This window comes from Hakea prostrata, chromosome 3 (genome assembly GCF_041222555.1).
Source record: "Hakea prostrata isolate BN-2017 chromosome 3, UWA_Hpros_2, whole genome shotgun sequence".
Classification (NCBI taxonomy): Eukaryota; Viridiplantae; Streptophyta; class Magnoliopsida; order Proteales; family Proteaceae; genus Hakea; species Hakea prostrata.
Window position 1 is genome coordinate 30,975,743 of NC_142602.1, and position 22,708 is coordinate 30,998,450.

Consider the following 22,708-nt stretch of genomic DNA (forward strand, 5'->3'; position numbering starts at 1 on the left):
AGATTGATAGAGTGGTAAAAATTAATACTTCTCAGTAGAGAAATCATGAGTTCCATCCTTGTAAAGGTGCTGCCTCAAATGAACCTCAACTTTCAAAAAAAAAATTTCTTTTAAATATTACCGAACAAAAACTTAATTTATTTAGAAATCTCTAGATTCATGTAACCAAACAAGCCCTAAACTCTTTTTTGTATCAATTCACATTCTCTATTATACCTATTTAAAAGAATTAAGTACAATAACTCATTATTGGTCAAGAATGAAAAATGTTTTGGTGAATTTTGTCAAAAATAAATAAGTTTGGTGTCAAAATAAAAAAGTGTTAGCAAATTATAGTAAGCAAGTGAGAAAAGAAGGGGAAAGTATGGTTTTTATAAAAGAATGTTTATTGACTATTTTCCATCATCTTAGGCTCTTTTTTGTATTAATTATCATTCTCAATTATGAGAAATTTTCATTATTTTAAATTGTTTGGCATCGATTATCAATTTTGTTTTTATTTAAAATAATAGAAAAGCCTCCAAAATCCATTATAGACAAAAGTATATTATGAATTATAGTGAGAATTTCATTTCATTTACTTAAAATTGTATAGTTAAGATGAGGGTAAAATAGTCAATAAACATTCTTTTATAAAAAAAACTATTTTTTTTCTCTTTTCTCTTTTTTCCCTTGTTTATCATCATTTTCTAACAATTTTTTATTTTGACATACCAAATTTATTTTTCATTCCATAATTAATTTTTGACAAAATTTACTAAACCATTTTTCATTCTTGACCAATAATGAATTCATGTACTTGTTTCTTTTAAATAGGCATAATAGAGAATGAGAATTGATACCAAGAAGAGCCTTAACTATAACTTGTACATAATAGATTTTGGAGGTATTTCTATTATTTTAAATAAAAATAAAACCGGTAATAGATGCTAAAACAATTTAAAATAATGAAAAAAATCTCATAATTGATAATGGCAATTTATGCCAAAAAAGGCCTTTGTCTTATTTTTTTATTTCCTTTTTTTTTTTTCTCTCTCTCTTATTTCCTCACATTTCTCACAAACAACTTAGGTAATTAGAGAAAATTTGGAAAAGCTCAATCGTTGGAGTAAAAATGTTGTTTAAATAATTCTCAGATTATTTAAAACCAAACGGGTATAATTCTTAGATTCATGAATCTAGAGATTTCAAATCTCTGAATTCATGTAACCAAACAGGCCCTTAAGAATCTTAAGGGGTGTAAGGTGAAGTTTGGGCCTATATAAACCCGACATTTCTTTGCATGTGGTGTGTAATTGAGACACTCCTCACTCTCACATTATTTGTGTTACAAAGTTAATTTCTTTTTTTGAATTTGTCTAAATGTTGTGCTCTAGCTTTTGGCTCCTTGAAGGGACTAGAAGAACTACTTCATCTTCTAGTTAGAGGTGGTGGTGCGAAGAACCCTTGGTAGTAGGGTGCATCAATTACCTTAAAGACAACACTCAAGGTGTGACTCAACCTCATTGATCGGTGGTTCTTTCGGTTGCAACTTCAAGCTCTCCGGATTGGCTAAAGATCTTCATCTCTCAATTGTATTGCAATTTCATTTTTGTGTGCTTGAAGAATTTGTTATAAAATTACCCCCAACAGAATATTTTATTCGTCAAATGTTCAATTTGTAAGTCAAGACAAAAATTTGTTTTTCCAAAATCTTTCATTTCAAATTCTTTTTAATAATATGTTGTTTTAAAAATCATTTTTAGTAGTTTCGATGATATTTAAATCATTAACATCTACATTCATTATAACAAAATTATATCTATATCTTTTAATAGACACAAGAGCAAATTAGATCATTTTTATATCATTTTTAATAAATATTCACTAAGGCATTAATACCATATATGCTCATGATTGCTTTAATCCATATAATGATCTTTGGCTCTTTTTGGTATCAATTCTCATTCTCTATTATGCATATTTAAAATAAATAAGTACAAGAATTCATTGTTGGTCGAGAATGAAAAATGGTTTGGTGAATTTTGTCAAAATTAAATTATGGAATGAAAAATAAGTTTGGTGTCAAAATAAAAAATTATTAGTAAATAATAGTGAGCAAGTGATAAAAGAGAGAAAAAATATGATTTTTATAAAAACATGTGTATTGACTATTTTACCCTTATCTTAACCATAAAATTTTAAGTAAACTTTTTTTGGTAAGAAATTTTAAGTAACCTTGTGCATAAATGAAGAGAATAGAATTCTCACCATAATTCATAATTGACAAAAAGTTCATTATGGATTTTGAAAGATTTTCTATTATTTTAAATAAAAATAAAACTGATAATAGATGCCAAACAACTTAAAATAATGAAAAAACCTTATAATAGAGAATGAGAATTGATACCAAAAAGAGCCTTTGAAGCATTATTGAATAATCTTTTTGAAAATTATGTGCTTCAAACATTTTGAATTCTTTAGGAATTTTTATATATATTTTATACTTAAGTAAGCCGTATAAAGAGGTAGTAATAACATCCATTGTACGCATGTCAAGTTTTCCATATATTGCCAAACTAATAAGATATTTAAAGGTGATTTCATCCATCACAAGAGAATATTTTTTTATTTAATCAATGTCAGGCTTTTGCAAAAATTCTTATGTCATAATGTCACAATTTCATTTTTTTTTCCTTGTTTCATATTTACACAAAAACCAATTTGAATAAAAAGACTTTTCACTTTCAGGTGTTTGGAGTAGAAGTCTAAAAAAATTTATTTTTTAAACAAATTTAATTATGTTCAAATTGCGTCTTTCCATTTTAGCTAATCATTTCTTTATTTATATTTATCAATAGATTTAGGTTCAAGATCATCATCTTGATTCATTATTTTGACAATAACATCATATGCAAAAATGTTATCGACAACTATCTTTTTTGTTCCATCTAATTCTTATAGTGGCATAACTAATAGAGATCCCTTTATTTTTATTATTTTTAGGTACTTGAACCTCTTTTGGGATTTTATGGATAATTATGTCTTCAGGATTTCATAAGTAATTGTTTTCATATTATAACCATTTTAATCATTTACTCTTTTTTTATTATTAGAACATTTATCCATAGAACCGACTGGTCTTCCACTTTCTTAAATATGGTTTTCATTTGCTCTATTAAATTGTTATACTGGGACATCAATATAAATTGGAGCTTTTATAGCTTAAATATATGATTTAGTAACTCTTGGTATGTCAGGAAAAACATTTGGCAGTTGATTCGTAATCATGTTGCTTAGTGTGAAGATCTAAATAAGATAATGATAATGCATTCTAATCAATGTTAGAACCAAAAGAACAGAGGCACAATATAGATAGACCAATATCAGACAAAGAGAAACATAATACAAAATAGTATACGTTATGTCAGAACCACTTACCTGAATGAAGTAGAAGAAGCGGGGGAAAAAAAACACCACGAACTCGAACAAGATGAGTTGAGGCGTACAATACTTCTCTTTAAAGTATTTGAACGCCCCCTTTAGTGTAGACTAGGTTTGATCTTGGTGTTCTGACATCCAAGATACAACAACTCCTTATATTTGAAGGCTAGCACTCCAACAGATTCTATTGCAGAGGAGATACGAATGTAGTATACAGCACATGAAGGAAGAAAACAAAACTGAGATTTTTCTCATTTATCAGAACTCGAATTTTTCTACACAAAAAACCAGAAGAAAACTCTTGTCTTAAATTCTCATATATATTCCTAAACTTGTATGGACACCTCTAACAGAGAGTGGCATCTGTACGTAAGGTCACCTCGAAAGGGAAAGAGTTGTGATTGAACATATAGTCACCTCCCTATAGTAAGAACCCAAAAATGGGTTCTAGATCATAATCCACGACCCAAGACTTCCCATCATAGACACTTAATATATTTAAATAATATTATAGTGTCCTAAGGCCTGGTCAAAATGGGATCCATGGACCACTTCAGCAACCACGTCCAACTCGGCCCAACTCGGTGCATACGCGTGATCCATATTTAACTCTCTATCGGCATACACCCCACTTAGGAGCAATAAATGTATATATAATTGATATTATCATTAGCTCCATCAAATATGGGACTAAACACATATGGTAAATTAGATACTTTATATATGCTGAATTGCCAAAATGCTTGGATTGGAATCTTTACATCCAGAATAATCCTATAGAGTAAGAATCAAACAAGAGTCCTAAAACAAAACTAGGGAGATAGAGTTTTAATGTTTTTTAAACTTATCTAAATAACATATTATATTATATTATTTAGAAGAGTCCTATAGAGTAGGAATCAAACAAGATTCTTAAAACAAAACTAGGAAGATAGAGTTTTAATGTTTTTTAAACTTATCTAAATAACATATTATATTATATTATATTATTTGATTTTTAAAACCAAAATCCAACAATCTCCCACAAGTTTCAAAAAATCAGTAAAACGAGATAAATGTTGTATAAATTTTGACTTAGCAGGACACATCGTTGGAGGTGTCTTCTAGACTTGAACCTACACTAGGTTTGATGAACTACGCACATAGTATGGGTGAAGTCAGACTTCTTGAACCCTTCCTCTTCATCATAGCTGGCTAGCTCACCATCCATGTCCCACTAATCGACGTCTGCATCTCTTGAAATATAACAATGGGACATTCTAGGCCTTATCCCCTATCTTGGTCTCATGAATGTTTAAAGAGTTCGCCTTAAAACTCTTATCGAGGGCGGTCACACCCTCTACACTCACTTAGGTTAGCCGATGTGCACCACAGTTAACGCACCCCCACATTTCGTAGGATTAGGCTAATTAAGAGCCCATCGCTTAACCTCTTACATTGTGGTGGTACTACTTTACCATCTAATCAGAATGAGCAAAATAATAGTAGTACTAAACAGGTCCCCTCGTTACTTCATTTTTAACCCTTTGAACCTAATTCAGGATTAAAACCTCTTCACATAGGTAGGGTGTCCGTCACAAGACCTACGACACAGACCTCATGCTCATTCCTTTAGATGCTTCATTAAGTAATGAAGTAGGCAATGCCTTTGTGAACATGTCCGCTAAGTTATTTCCAGACTTCACAAAATCGATAGCTATTGTTCCTTTACTTATATATTGTCTAACCAAATTATGTCTAAGCCGAATATGTCTCCTCTTTCCATTATATACACAGTTTTTAGCCTTAGCTATTGCTGCCATGTTATCACAATGAAGTGGTATCGAGGGCATTGGTTTGGGCCATAATAGAGTATTAGCCATAAAACTTTGAAGCCATTCCACTTCGGTCCCTGCCTTCTCTAAGGCAATGAATTCAGCTTCCATCGTAGAGCTTGTTCTACATGATTGCTTAATAGATTTTCAGGTAATTGCTCCAGCACCAAGTGTGAATATATATATATCCACTAGTTGCTAATGACTTATTGGTATCTGAGATCCAATTGGCATCGTAAAATCCTTTTAATACTGTAGGATTCCCACTGTAACATAGGCTATAAGTCACTGTCCCCTTTAGATACTGTAATAATCTATTAATAGCAGTCCAATGTTGTAATCCAAGATTGTGAATATGTTGACTCAACTTCCCAACTGCTAAAGCAATATCCAATCTAGTACAATTCATCAAGTACAAAACATAACCAATAATCTGGGAGTAACATTTCTAGTTAACCGGATCTCCCAAATTCTTTTGAAGATGACAAGTTATATCAAATGGTGTCTTGACCGCTTTCTCATCCCAATAATTATACTTATTGAGCAAGTTCTCAACATAGTGTGCTTAAGATAATACTATCTCCTTATTCTTTCGGGTAATCTTGATTCCAAGAATAACATCCGCTTCACCCATGTCTTTTGTGTCAAATTTTGACATTAGAAGTTTCTTAGTTTGTTGCACTATGTCCAAATTTGTTCCCATTATGAGCATGTCATCTACATATACCAAGATAAACACACATTTACCTTGATGGAACCTACTGTATAAACACCTTTCCACACTGTTTACCAAAAAGCCACTAGTTAGAGGTACCATATCTAGCTTTTCATGCCACTGTTTGGGCACTTGTTTCAAGCCATATAATGATTTTATGAGCTTGCTCTTGGCCAGGTGCTACACTTTCTTCAGGTTGTCTTATATAGATTTCTTCCTCTACATCCATTTGGTGGATAACTAACTTGTAAATGGATGCAAGAGCTATCATTATCCTTATAGCAGTGATTCTTGCTACTGGAGCAAAATTGTCAAAGTAATCAATATTATGCTTTTGCTTAAAGCCTTTAACTACTAGTCTTGCCTTATACTTATCAAGTGATCCATCCACCTTTAATTTCTTGTGGAATATCCACTTAGTGTCTAAGATTTTAGAACCTCGAGGACGATCAACCAACTCCCAAGTGTGATTGGAAATAATTGAGTCCAACTCACTTTTTATGGCTTCTTTCCAGAAAAGAGCATTTGTTGATGTCACTGCTTCCCTATATGAAATAGGATCCTTATCTATTATATAAGCCATCCATGTTGGATTATCATCTATTGAATAGACTATCCAATCATTTCCAAAGTGTTTAAAAGTCCTTTGTCTTTTACTTCTTCGTAGGTTGCTTGAACCTTCATCACTTGATAAGCGAGATCGTCATTTCCTATTTGATCACTAGCAACCCCTATTGCCAGTTCCTTTCTTTGATCAGACTCACCACTAACTCCCTTTTCTTGTATCAAAGGCAACTTAAAAGGTAAGATATTCTCAAAAAATTATGCATCCCTAGATTCTGTTATGTCCCCTTCTTCATATATGCCATCTAAGATTTTAAGGACCATAAATCTATATGCTGAACTATGTCTTGCATACCCAATAAATATGCAATTGAAAGTCTTTGGTCCTACTTTCCTTTTCTTTGGTTCAGGTATTGCCACCTTAGCCAAACAACCACAGATTCTTAAATTTTTAAGATTGGGTTTTCTATCAAACCATAGTTCATAGGGAATCATACCATTACTTTTGTGAGGTATACGATTCAGAATGAAACGAGCTATTAGCATAGCATCCCCCCCACATATCAAAAGACAAACCAGAACCAATAAATAATGAATTCATCATTTCCTTTAAAGTTATGTTCTTTCTTTCAGCTATTCCATTGGATTCTGGTTGATATGGTGTTGTTTTTTCATATATTATTCCATTACTTTCAAGAAAACTAGACAAATTAGACTACTCTGAACCTCTATTGGTTCTAAGTCTTGTAATCCTCTTTCCTAGTTGATTCTATATAAGCATTAGATGCTTCATCCTTAGAGCGAATTAAATGTACCATAGTATATCGTGAAAAATCATAAATGAAAGTAACCATATATTTTTTTTCCCCACCTCTAGACTCAAAAGATTTAAAATCACATAGATCATTATATATCAAAGCAAGTAATTCACTTTGTCATTTACTGACTTATGAGGCTTCTTAGTAAATTTAGCCTCAATGCATGTTTGACACTTATTTAAAGAAAGTTTTAGATTTCCTTCAATTAAGCCAATCCTGCGCATTTTCTTGAAGTAAGGTGTACTACAATGACCTAATCTAGCATGCCATAAATCAAACAACTTAACAAAGTAAACATAATTAGACTTATCATTTATTGAATCATGAATACTGAGTACAAATAGCCTCTCATTCAAATATCCCTTGCCCACAAATACATTATTTCTAATAATAATTAATTTATCAGAATCAAAAGACAATTTCATCCCAGTCTTGTTCAAAAGAGGCCCTAACACCAAATTCCTCCTAATTTCTGGCACATGAAGCACGTTGTCCAAAACCAAAGTCTTCCCAGATGTAAGCTTCAATGTCACTTGGCCCTTGCTGATTACATAAGAGGAATCTGAATTCCCATGAAGACCTTGTCTCCAGAAATAACTAGAGTGTACTTTGAGAACATGTTCTGATCATTGCATATATGTCTCATTGCCCCAATAACCGATGACCAGTTTCTTGGTTTTTCAACTGAATTAATTTTTGTGATCATCATTGTAAAGATGTCTTCCTTAATAAGATTAATCTTGATTTTTTCAAACTTCCTCTTAACACAAAAATCCTTCTTGTAATGACTCAGTTATCCACAGGTAAAGCAACTCCTATTCTTCTTCTTGAAGTCTTTATCCTTCTTGACTTGAAGACCTTTCTTGAAGTTTGACTACTTTCCGGTTTCCACAAGATTTGCCTTGAGTTTCTGAACTCCACTACCCCTTTCTTTCTTTTCCCTTGCTCTATTCCTCTCTTCAATTTTTATTCGGACAACAACCTGTTCAAAAGTCCACTCCTTCCTCTTGTGTTTCATGTTCAACTTAAAAGTATTCCAAGAGTTAGGAAGCTTCTCAATCAGAGAGTGAGTAACAAAAGCATCTGGCAGAATCATTCTTTCCTTGGCTAACTTGCCAATCAGAACCTGATATTGGTCAATCTGTGGAGAAATTTCCTCATCATCGTTCATTATAAAATTTTAGGAAATTCACCACCACATATTTACCACTCCTGCATCCTCCAATGTGTATTTCTTCGAGAGAGCATCCCAAATCATATAGGCATACTCAAAAGTACAATACACATTGTATAGGTTTAGAGAGAGAGCATTCAGAATCCGGTTCTTACACTAGGAATCAGCCTGAACGCATGCCAATTCTCTTTCCCTTGAGTTTTGGGTTCTCTATTTGTGTCGGCTTTGGTTCTGTCAAAGCAAAAGCAACCCCTATTTGGTTAAGAGCGAACAACATCATCTGTTTCCACCTTATAAAATTCTAATCTACGAATTGGTCTATCTTGTCAAATTCTGACATAATCCGCATGTGGTCCATAGAAGACTGCAACACATGCACTGGTGGGATGACATTCGTAGAAACAAAATCATTGGTTTGCAAGACTGGGATGACATTTTGTGTGTTTGGAACAACACTGTCTAGAGAAGTTTTGCCAAAAACCGTTGAATCAACAACGAGTGTCTCCTTGTCATTGGCCATGTCTTATATTGATTCAAATACCTTAAGATTGTTAGAACCAGAAGACCAGAGGCACAATATAGACAGACCAATATCAAATAAAGAGAAACATAATACACAATAGTATACGTTATGTCAAAACCAATTATCCGAATGAAGTAGAAGAAGTAGAAACAAAAACCAACATGAACTCAAACAAGGTGAGTTGAGGCATACGTATAGTACTTTTCCTTAAGGTATTTGAACGCCCCCTTTAGTGCATACTGAGTTTGACATTGGCGTTCTCACCTCCAAGATACAACAAATCCTTAGATCTGAATGCTAGCACTCCAACTGATTTCACTTGCAGAGGAGATACTAAGCTAGTACACAGCATAGGAAGGAAGAAAACAAAACTGAGATTTTTCTCACTTATCAGAACTCGATTTTTCTTACTTTAAAAAACCAGACAAAAACTATTGTCTTAACTTCTCATATATATTCGTAAACTTGTATGGAACCTCTAACAAAGAGTGGCATCTGTACGCAAGGTCACCTCTGAAGGGAAAGAGTTGTGACTAATCATACAGTCACCTCCTTACATTAAAAACCCAAAAATGGGTTCTGGATCATAATCCACGACCCACGACTTCCCATCATATATTATTTAAATTAAATAATATTATAGTGTCCCAAGGCCTGGTCAGACTGGGATCCATGGACCACGGTAGTAACCACGTCCGACTCCTCCCTAGTTCGACGCATGCACATGATCCATATTTAACTCTCTACCGACATACACCCCACTTAGGAGCAATATATGTTTATATAATCGATATTATCATTAGCTCCATCTGATATGGGATTAAGTACATATGGTAAATTAGATTACCTTATATATGCCGAATTGCCAAAATGTTTGGATTGAAATCTTTACATCCATAAGAGTCCTATAGAGTAAGAATCAAACAAGAGTCCTAAAACAAAACTAGGGAGATAGAGTTTAATGTTTTTGAAACTTATCTAAATAACATATTATATTATATTATTTGATTTTTAAAACCAAAATCCAACAATCAATTCTTTTTCCAAATGTTTATTCTCTCCCTTTAATGTTAGAAAATCTAATTCATCAAAATAGCAATAAGCAAGTCTTGCCTTAAATAAATCTCCAATCATTGCCAAGATATTTGACTATAGAAGAAGATTCATATCCAATATATATTGCCAAATTTCTTTAAGGACTCATCTTTATACATCATGATGGAGCAATTAAAACATAAACTACACATCCAAATATTCTAAGATGAAAAATATTTGGCTCTTGACCATGAACTAATTATAATGAGGAGAATTTATAATAGTTTATTGGTACGATACGTACAAATGATGTTATATACAAAATAACGTATTATCATGTTAATAAAGAGGATTTTGTTCTCATAAGCAATGGTTTAGCTATTAATTGGATACAGTTAATAAAATTTTGCCAAATCATGTTGAATATGAACTTAAGTAACAAATTGTTCAATTGTGATTTTAGTTGACATACAGTAATTATAAGAAAACTGATATATAAATTCTCCAGCATTATCAAGGCAAATTCTTTTATTTTATAATTCATAAATTGTACTCTTAATCTAATTATTTGAGCAAACAATCTCGCAAATACCAAATTGTATGCTCATAATGAATATACAAGTAACTATTTTATATATGCATCTACCAAAGCCATTATTATCTGAATGATTCACATAATGGGTGAATGGACCTATATATTTTACCATGTATACATTTAAAAAATGCAGGTTGATTCAGTCCTAATTTTAATTGATGATCTAATAATAGATTTTCCTTGAGAACAAACAACACAAAAAAATTCATTGAATTAAAAAATCTTCTAGTTTTTCAATAGATGGCCTTATGAATTTTCAATTATTTTTCGTATCATATTTAATCAAGGATAGTCCAACTAGTCATGCCAAATGATAAAGCTATCAAAATCAATATTCTTTTGATTTATTAAACCATGCATTTCATCCAACTACTCATGCCAAATAATGAACCTATCAAAATCAATATGCTTTTTATCTATCAAAGCATACATTTCAACCACGCGAATATTTGTGTAGCACAAACCAAAAGAAAATACCTAAAATTTTTGTAATAATTTATAAATATTTATTTTTAACATCATTTGTAGTTTCTATATGATAGTTATTTTGACAAATATCATTGAAACTTAATAAGTTTCTTTGAGAATCATTATAAAATAATGCACCAGTTATAGCCAACTTGGTACATTAGGTAATAGTAGATTAGTTCTTCCGGAGCCTTCAATCAATTTGTACTATCAATTATTATATGAACATTAGTTTCTCCATCATCAAATAAGATAAAAAATTTTCTCTCTTAGTATAATATGCATTGTAGCACATTAGGAATATCTATATTTTTCATCAAAATAAAACAAAATACATTAAATGATATGTAGAAAAATTAACATAAATAAATGAAAGAGTGGACTAGTTAATGGTAGAAAGCAACTGTCAGCTTCTTATTGGAATGTTATTAGAATGCTATTATCATAGGCTCAAGTCACTTTTTATGTTATAAGTGTAATAGAGGATATCCAACATATAACATCTTATTTTATATCATGTAGTTTCTCTTTGATTCCTAGAGGGTGTAACCTAGGTTCGAAAAGTCACAACATGTTGTCGAGTTGGTGGCAGTCAACACCACTGACACGACAACATGTCGTGACATTGCGGGTGACTTTTGGAGGGGTGTCAATGAAAGATTGACCCCCAAGTGTTTGGGCTCATTTTTGCTTGAATTTTGTTGTGTAGCCTAATTTGAGACCAATAAACACACTGAGAGCATTATTTTGACCTAAAACATCATCTAAACTAATTTCCCGATCGACACATGCACGGCTATATGCAGGTAAAACTAGAAGTCTAGAAATCTCATATAAACCAATGTATACATGCAAAGAGAACACACGTACATAACTAGTGAAGAGAAGTACTAAAGTCTACAATTCATTATACAATTACAAGATATAATGCTACCACAAATATACAATAGTGTAGGCAAGTACATAGAGTCATCCAGTCATCTCAAATTGCAAATTCTCAATACCAAGTATTGTACCTAGGTGGATCCACCTGACTCTCCTTTGTGAAACCCATAGTGGCAATCATCCTCTGCCCCAACCATCTTACATACTCACCACATTTCATTTGATATTGATAGCTGTCCAGATAGTCCTGGATTGCAGCTCTATGGCGGTCATCTTCCACCTCCAAGAGAACTCCTATGTGAGGGAAGTGAGAATAAGGCCAAGGAAGGTCTTGTAGGGTTCGTGATGGTACTACTACTGTCAGTGATTGTATAGATGGTGGGCAATGTTTGCCAGGAGCCAAATATGGACTCCACAACTGACTTTGACCATGAGAAACCACGTTCATAATAACTATCATCGTGGGAGTGCCCATAATACGAACCACTGGAAGGGATACCTATACCCATACCATAATGTCCATGAGGATGAGGGACACCATAAAGACCAATAGGCCCATAAGTAGATGTGGAGCCTACAAACTCATCAAGTTCATGGATCCCATCGCTTTTGCTAAGTTGTCCGCTGGATCCAGAGCTAAAGAATTTATGTAAGAACCGTAGGATCCATAAGATCCGTGTGAAAAGGTAACATCATCATAACCACCTCTATGTTGGTGCTACTTCCCATGGCCCTTCCCCTTCTGGTTGTAGCTCGTATCATGACCACAATAATGCTCACCACCATATCATGATCTTGGGTGGCACGTGTGAAATGACTCTCTTCAATGTATTTGAGGGGGGGGGTTGTTGTTGTGTCTCTAGTAGTGAAACCTACAAACACTCTTCAAGTCCTCTACCACCACCACCACCATCATCATCATCCTCATCCCTCTGAGTCAGACTGGAAGTGAGTGTGTAATCTGGATCGTCGTCTTGTGTGCCTAGTGCCACCATCCAATCCTCATCAATAGTACCAGTTGCCTCTGGTTCACATGCATGTGTCTACCCATCTCGAGAGTCCATAAACTCATCCACATCAACCCTTGCAACTCAAGCTAGCTCTAGGTTAGGTCTCCCTCCAAGCTGGTCCAACACTATCTCACCCCTGTCCAAAATCCATTGAGTGAGGGGATCCTACTCATCTGCACCCACCTTGAATATATCATCAAGGTTGATGTTCTGTCGACCATTCTCAGCTTGTTCTCTGGCATGTCGTATGTTCAACCTCATATTGTAATGGAAACACTAGATCATTTAGGTGTTGGCTTCCAACTAGCTCCTCCCCTTAGAGTGGATCATCTTAAATATACTCCAATTCCTCTCGCATATAGACGGCAGAACAAGTCTGAGACAGATCCTGAATGTTGGTCTTCGAAGGTTGGATGCACGTGTTCCTATAAAGATACCACCACTCAACTACATTATCACAAATCATTAAGTTAGAACTTTAATACTTAACATAAAATCAACTTATCTATAAATTGTGATAATAACATTTATGCATCTAAGATCTAATCTGGATCACTGTTTTCTCTGCCCCGTGCAATAGCGTCTTCACTTAAGGACCCAAAAGGCATCCCTAAACAACTTGATCTAAAATCATTTGTATTGATGGTGTTAGCTAAATTCTTTAAAGAATAAATATAAGTTCTAATCATTTGAAATCCCTTATATCTCATCTCGTTGTGGCAAAATGATTGGACCATCAAATTGGCTCCAACCATGAAATCACCTGCAACAGGGCATCCAACGTGTTTATGTCCAACCCCAAATGTTCACTATACTGATATATAGGGTTTGAAAAATAGGTTGTACAATTAAAAAAAGTTTACAATTAAAAATTAGAGTTAGGATTGAATGAATTACCAATACCTACAAGTCAACAACCCACAACATTTACTTAACGCCCCTATGCAGGGGATGGATCAGATGAGCGGTCCATTATGCATACACAATATCCAAGAAAGCTCGGTGCCCTTTGGGATTTGTTGCCTCTATGGCAACCTTCATACGCTCAAGGGGTGCATACAGGTGGGGCATAGTGGGTCCCCTCAAGGAGGAGTCCACCATGCACTAAACCTTTATAATGGGTTCTAAAGTCTACAAGACCACAATCACATTTCTCTAGAACTCATCAGATGACATTGTGTTATGTGTCTCGCGCCCATTGCTCGTACTAAATTATCATAAACTCATTAAGTCAGTAGATAGTAGATATACAAGATAGTCGTAGTATAATAATTTGTAAAATGAAATAGTAGATAGTTATCTTATTGAATCCAACATAATCAAACCACTCATGGGATGCAAACATGGATCTTAGGCCCGACTTCTTCTCTTGCATACTGCTCAAGGGGACAAAATTCGTCACGAATCTCATCTGACCAGGTCGCACCACTAACCTCCACATGATCTCCTCATCATGGCTAAAGCAATGTTACGATTGTAGATGAAGTTGGTTATTTGTCTAGCCCTTTCAACTATGTTCTGGATAATGCTAATTTTTCCAATGTCCTTCAGCATGAGGTCAATAGAATGTGCTACACTGCTACACAAGGTGTCCAAAGAAGATAGTCGAGCAAACTCATGAACGCCTCCCTGGCTTTCTTAAAGTTGACGCCATTGTCGATGACAATTTGCACCACATTCTTCTTCCCAACCTCATCTATCACATCCTGTAGGAGACCAAGGATATATATATATATATATATATATATATATATATATATATATATATATATTTTGTGATCCGGCTGTCCAAATTACCAACCTTCCTATCCAGTCACCAAGAATACAACCAAGTCACGGACTTTGTAACCGAATAGTCGAAACTCTTCTGGAAGGACCACTTCAGTGTTACACTCCAATAGCATATGCTAGCTGGTGTATTTCGTCCAAAGGTTTCCCCTTGGCGGGACCTATTAGAAATTATGAAACTAGGTTTCGTTCCTATCGATCCTTAACATGAGTCTGGCTTGAAGAAGTTCAAGAGACTGGTAGAAGAAGAAGAGGTCTAGAACAGACTTATAAGACACACAATTCCTAACGATCTCAATCCTTATTAGGTAAGTGAAGACATAGAGTAAAACACATAAAAATTTAATCTTTTTCAACAATTTTAAATAGAGTACTCCGAATCCTTGGTGCACCATCACATGCCTAGCTTTCGAATTCTATCGAGCTAATGTCCAGCCACAACCAATTTCCCTAACGCATCGAGAAGCGGGACTTATGTTGGAATTTAGGACTAGCACATCGGATCTTAATAGTTTTCTAAAATTAAACTGGTCTTACGGGAGGAATTTATGCCAGATTCATCCTGTAGTGATAATTAAAACTTTGTTTGAAAGATTAAAAAAATGAATACCAAAAATTTACAAGAGTATGAATTTCCAGATGAAATGCATACCACCGTCACCAAATATAGCGGCAGAGCCGACCATTTCTGGTTATGTGGTCTAATGAGATGCATGAAAAATTATCGAGGGGCTTAGGAGATGAAGGAAGCACGACTGTAGGCTATTCATCCCAAATCCTTCCTCGAAGAAATTAAAGAAAGAAATAAAAAAAGTGAATATACATATAAAGTGCAGATGATGCATGATGTCAAAATTTAGAGGGGCCTAAGAGAGATGATAGAAGCACGACTGTAGGCTTTCATCCTCAAATCCTTCCTCTAAGAAATTAATAGAAAAAAATAATAAAAACCAAGATAAGCTACATCTTAACCACTTAGGGTTTCCTTTCGGGATCCCCGAAGTGTTAACTAAATATTAAGTAGAGAAGAAAAGATCAAAACATACCATTATGAAAGCTTGTCTTTATTTCTTCAAGAGCATATTACAAGAGAGAGCACCATTACACTTGGAGAGCCAAGAAGAAAACTTCACACCTTCTATTGCTATCCTTCCTCTTCTCATCTCACACTAGTTACTTCTATTTATAGGCAAAGGGAGAGTCCTATTCCTAAGTACACATGTCACCATTTTAAGCTAAGTTATAATGTACTATTACACTTGTCAAGTTACTACAAAGATGGAAGTAAAAGGACTAAGGTACATTTTTCAGGGTACTAGAATACCCTTAGCCCTTTTTGGTATTTACAACATTGTCCACTGAGGTGTCACTTTAATGATTAAAGGAATGATTCCATGCAACACCCTCTACGCATGCAGCTGTGTACTCTGCTGGGGACTGTAGATTTGGTATTTCTTCAAGAACCACCCCGTGGCATTCCATGTAGTATAAAACTATTGTTTTCCACATTGGTTTGGTTCAGGTGGGTAACCCATATTTTACAGACAGGGTTCTTGCCTGGCATACTTTTATCCTTAGCATGCTCAAGTGTGATAAACACTGCGTTTTGTAACCCGTGTTCAGGGTTAGCCGGTTTTATACTAGTTTGGCCTAGTTTACCCAATGTTTTTCATGCTTGGTACTAGCATGGATCCTGTTGTAGCCCGGATCGAGGGTTAATGACAATTATGTAGTTTTACATGGTTGTCCTATGAACCATGTGGTCCTTTATGGATTGGGTCAAAATCCTTGTGGTTTTGTTAAGGTCCACAAAAACCATCCCTAAGTTTAACGTCGTTTGGGTGTGAGACGGATGGTTAGGGAATCACCCCTTTGTTCAATCTACATTTCTAGTAGATTTTGAGATGCTGATGGAGACTTTCCTTTGTTGTGTATTCGTCGTACTATTTCATATTCGGTGTCTTCTTGTGGGGTCGATGTTCTTTCTTGTTCGTCCTGTGGGTTTATGGGCCCACGATAGGTCCATTTGTATTGTGTGAATTTTTGTTGGAGGAGAGCTTCTATTTCTCCAAGTATTTCTGTTTTGAAGGCCTCCATTGGTGATTGTGAGCAAGAGCCTGGTGATATTTGTTCAACTTGTTGAGCATCGTTTGTTGATGGAGTATCCTGTGCTTTGTAAAGTTGTAGATCAACTAAGAGGCTTTTGTTCGAAGCTTCTAATCGCTGAATTAGTCTTTCTTTTGTAGCATTTTCTATTTGTAACTTGCTTATCCTCATAGAACAATTGGCTACTTGATCCAAGAGTTCCCTGTTTTTGTTCTTGATTGGCTCGCATTGTATACAAGTTGTGTTCCTCTGAGCCATGTTGGAGAAAGAGGGTTGTTGAGGAGGAGCATTACGTAGTTTTGGGTCCACGTAATATGTTGGGCCAATCATCGACTTGGCATGGATCTGTGCTTGTTCGAGGGTCTCATATCCCTTGAAGAAATGAGTGGGATAACGCTTTGTAGCTTCTGCAACATCTTCCCAATCAAGAAAAATGTCAGTAGTGTGTCCTTGGTAGACGACGTAGAACTTCGCCTTGCCTTTCTTTGTTCGCAGCTTGTCCGTATAGGAAAGCAACGACATGTATGGCATTTGCTAATCCCGAGATAGCTTTATGTTGAGTGATGCACTTATTTGCATTGTACCATATGTTGTCCAAACATATTTGCTCTTCATCACTGATCATATAGCCATTGCTATTTTCAAACTTCATGTGAGAGTTTTTGAACAGAATATGTTTTCCAAAGTTTATAGTTTCTGGGGGAGAGGGAATTCTATGAGGTGAGAAAGAAGGGAATGTGCGAGCCGCACGGTATTTGAATTCATCGATTGTTCCCATTATCTTTGGAGTAAACGCCGTGTTTGTGGTGAGAATGTATTATTTAATAATTGTGAGGGGGTTATCGGAGGAGAAGTGAAGAGCTTTGTTCGGAGTTGTATTACTCCTTTGTATGAGATCTCGGATCATATCATCTTCTGTAATCATAAAATAGAGAAGGTTAACCATGGTCTTGTAAAATTTGGTGTATCCGGATAGTAAATCAAGAGTTTGTTATCTACACCTTTTATATGTTCTATTGTAATTTTATATCCTCTATTATAAAAATGGTTTCTAAAAGAACCCATCTCCTATGTTGTATTTTCCTTTCATTTAAATTATTATATGCTTTGACTATGGCTCACGACATCGAATTGTAAATGGTCGAAATGTTAGGAATATTTCCATACAATCAAGTCCTTAATAAAGCCTCAATTCGTATTCAAAGAGGTCAATGTTTTTATACTAAACTTTCGAGTTATACCACGATTTCTTGATGATTTAGGGTGTTGTTCGATGGTTTAATTTTTAAAATGGCTCCCAAGCCACTCACAACCGGTTTATTATTCGATAATCCTTATCGAGGTAATCTTAATGAGGGAATATTTAAGAAAAGATTTTTAATTTTTGTACAAGAAGAATATCTTGATTATTCCATCTATGTTCTCCATTCGATGAAGTTTTATGGTGTAAAGGTCTAAATATTTTCCTAAGTTTGTATAAAAGGTCTAGCTGATTAGCTAGGCCTAAAAATGATGAATTTGTGTTATCGATGTTAATTTATCAAAAGTCTTGTATTTTGTGCAATATGGGGTTGTAACTTAATAGTACCATTGCCTAATTCCATTCCTAAGAATTTAATGTATTGTTTACCAATTTTCATTTCTTAGAAATAATTATACAATTATTCATAAATCGCAAATATTATTTTCAAATGACTTATATGTTCTTGAGGTGTTTTACTATAGACTAAAATATCATCTATATAGACTATAGCAAATTCTTGTGTTTTAAAAATATATCATCCATTCGCTTTGAAAGACAGATGGAGCGTTTTTAATCCAAAGGGCATTACTAACCACTCGAAATGTCCAAGGTTGTAGAAAAGGCGTCCATCATCAGTCTATGCATTATTTGGTGGAAACTGATTTACAATCAAATTTCTAAATATTGTACAATCTTGTATATAACTTAGCAAATAATCTCTTTCAGTATTTTGTAAGAATCTTAATGTGTATTATCATTTAATCTTTTATAATTTATTACCATTCTAGTTTTCCTCTAATTTGTTCAGCATGATTATTTACAATGAAGCACTAGAATGTCTAGAATTTGATTTTGTATTAATTTATATCTAATAATTCTTTCATGTGTAATAGAAATTCTCATTATCTTTAGGTGTATATTTCGCTTGTCCTATATCTATTCGCATTTCGGATTAATTATTTCTAATTTACAAATTGGTTTGTAACATTCCAATGTTTAAGTGGATTGTCATTTGTTATGATTTCTAGTTTTTCTAAATTTCTAATTATCGTGGATTTCATTGTTTGAGTCAAGACTATAGTATAAAGATTTCCCGAATCGATGTTCAAAATGTCCAAGTTCTATATAAGTCATATTGTCGAAGTAAGTATGCTCATTATATTGTAATTGAAGTGGAGGTAATCCACATTGATCTGTACAAGCATGTATTTGAAGAAATGTTAATGGTTTTGTTTTTGAGTTAAATATATATATATATATATATATATATATCATACACTATAATAAAACAGACTCACCTCCAAATCTCGCTCGTCCTTAGAATTTTCAATATACCAATAATGTTGTATATTTGTTATGTCTTTAGTTATTTTGCAAGGATAATTTGGACATTGTAATCATGAATATTATGAATTTACCAATTAACGATCCCGACCCGAATCTCAAACCCGCCACCCCGCAACCGAACCAAACACCACACCCACACCCCAACCCCCCAACCCCCCAACCAACCCATCTCCACATCCTCAATAGTCTCTCCTCTCCCAATATCACAAATAATCAATCGCTCCCACGAGTGTTCTAATGTTCAAACTAAGGTATTCTACCGCATCGTGATAATTGAATATCGTGATCTCCATTGTTTGATGACAAGGTGTATCGACCAAAAGATCGAATATGATCTAGGATTCCAGCACCAAAGGTATCAACCAACAATAGTTGTTCTCCATAATAATAAGCGTGTGAACGGAAAAAAAAAATTCATCCATTCATCAAACTAAAATAATGGTCAGATAAAAAGAAAAGTATTATATATAAAAGTATTAAGGGTTTAGAGTTAAATTTACAAACTCAACCACAAACAATCCAAACCCTAAAGATTGATCTCGTCGAAAATCCGGCACCATACCCCCAACATTCATGGATTTGAGTGTAAGCAACATGGGAAGCCATAGGAGAGAAGTTCAAATTATTGTCACCAGATTAAAAGAGTATGCTCCTGTTGATAAAGTTGATCCAAGGGTTTGATCGACTCTACAAGGATTCGCAAGGAAACAGAGGAAAGTTGTGAAGGATTTGTTGAAGATGGGGAGGATTTAGTAGGGATGGATGTGACGATAATCCATAACCACACCAACGAGAATGCACCACCACCAAGACCAAGCCAAGAGCCAACGGGTGACGGAAAAGATGAAACACATAGAGACCACAAAACTCTCACTACCAATCAAAAACTAAGAAAACAAAGACCAACCACAGATCACCTACCTTAATGTATTTCCCAGATCTCCTTAGAGATAGTTTTTTTAACAATCTTTATGATTATTTTTTTTTTTTCTTTTTAAATTTATAGTTCTTCAATTTTTTTTTCAATTTTTCCCATATATCACTACGTGCATTTGCACGTACGTTTTTACTAGTATATATATATATATATATATATATATATATATATATATATATATATATGTAATATTTTGTATGCCCATTAGCATCCAAAATTTCAAGAAAATGGTCCTCCTATCACAGTACACCATAAAGTTGATGATGAACTTTCTCGTGGGACTAGTCCATCCATCAGACATCATAATGCATCCATATATATCCTAGAAGGGTCTCATACTATATATATATTGTTGCAACTCCTCCTCCTCCTCCTGAAAAAAGGTGGTCATCAACTCTGTAGAGGTGGGACCCTTAAATTTTGGACTACATCTACAATAGCATCAATCATGTACCTATAGTATGGACCCTACATTGTGTTTGTTGGAATGGAACTATAATACAACCACTTTGACATTGCCTTTTTAACCTTTTTAGCCATACCTTCCATGCACCAAAAATCTTGGGTTGCTTAGCCTCCTTCCTCCTAAAAACTTCAAAATCCTGCTCTAGGATCAGGTCCCCATGGCGTGGAAAATCAGATGGTGTTGGATCTACTATACGAGGGGCCCTCTGACTCTATGATCTACTAAACATCGAAAATGCACCACCCTCCCCCCTAGATCTAGATGATTCAACCCGTACAAGCCTAGAGGAATCAACTCCTGAAGCTCTAGCTATGGCCCTATCTTGCTTTTGGTAGTGTGTCTATTTGTTATATGCCATGGCCCGCCACATGTCCCTCTTCTCCTAATTTCTCCCCACATCAATAGGATTAACATCTTGACCATCAGTTGAATCATCTCTGTATGATGATGGTCCCTGCACCACATCATCTAGTGCTTTGTTTGCTCTCCTCTTATCTCTTTCTTCTTCCCCTTTGCTTTCTGTAAATCCCTAAGTGCCTTCACTACATCTAGATGGGCCTCCGTGAATGTGGTCACATTCTTCAAACTCCCGGTGATGTAACTCTTAAACCTGTTGATGCCACCTAAGTAGATTCTCTTCCCACAAAATTGACATTGTGTTTTATTCCTATCTCCATCAATTGCCACACAGTACTACCATGCTGAGTCAGTTCTCCCTCCTCTATTGGTCTCTGAGGGTCTCTTTGTGGATGTGGGCTATGAGGCTATGGTTGTCCCCGTCCGCCCTGTGAATTAGCTCCCCTCTAACTCCCACTGGCAAACATGATAATTTTTACATTCAAAATGATTGCATAAGTCACTAAACAAAACCAAAAAAAAATTATCAACACAAAGAAACAATTATGTACCTAGGTACCTAATTAGCAATTTTTTCTTTATTTTTTAAATATAAAAAGGAATTTTGCCATTTTTTTGGGAAAAAAAAATAGGTTACCCATATCAAAACTTGTGATGAAACCACATACGCAACATTTTTAAAAATGCCTACATAGTTACTCCATAATTTTCAAAACATTTTCCCCCCTTTTTCATAATTATTTATATTTTCTATTAATATTTTAATGACTTTTGAAAAATAAATACTTATTTAATTTGGTGTTAAAAATAATTTGACTCCCTAAGTCCATAGATCGGCCATGGAGTTCCTCATATGTTTTTTTTATCACCATACAATAGATTTATCACTTAAAAAGTAAGTATTTTCAGTGTAAAAAATTACAATGTTTTACGCCAAAAATAAAGAATAAAAAATAAATTACTTTGTGAAAAAAATTCCGACTTCGTGAGCTCGTAGATGGGCTCACGGTGTTCAACATACTTTAATTTCATAACTATCCAACAACATTATTGCATGCATTTTGTCAAAAAACAATTAGAGAATGGTTACCTATGAGATGAAAAAACACATATTGAAATCCCTCTTGATTGACATAAACAACGTGATAACTAAAATAAGGAAGTAAGATGTACTTGTAGACGCAGAATATCAGAGCAAAATAAGATTAAAATGCAAGAAATATGAGAAAGAAGTTCTGGGAAGCTTTGGAGAGGGAGAGAGAGAGAGAAAATGGGCAAAATTTTGGTCAAAAATTTGACCGACCCTCCCCATATGGTGCCAACACTGACAATATATCGTCAAGAAATCAATGACATATCGTTGATTTTTTGTCAAAGTCATGACAAGGGAAATCTTGTCACCGGTCACAGACATGGCGAAGACCTTGTGAACATTGGGTG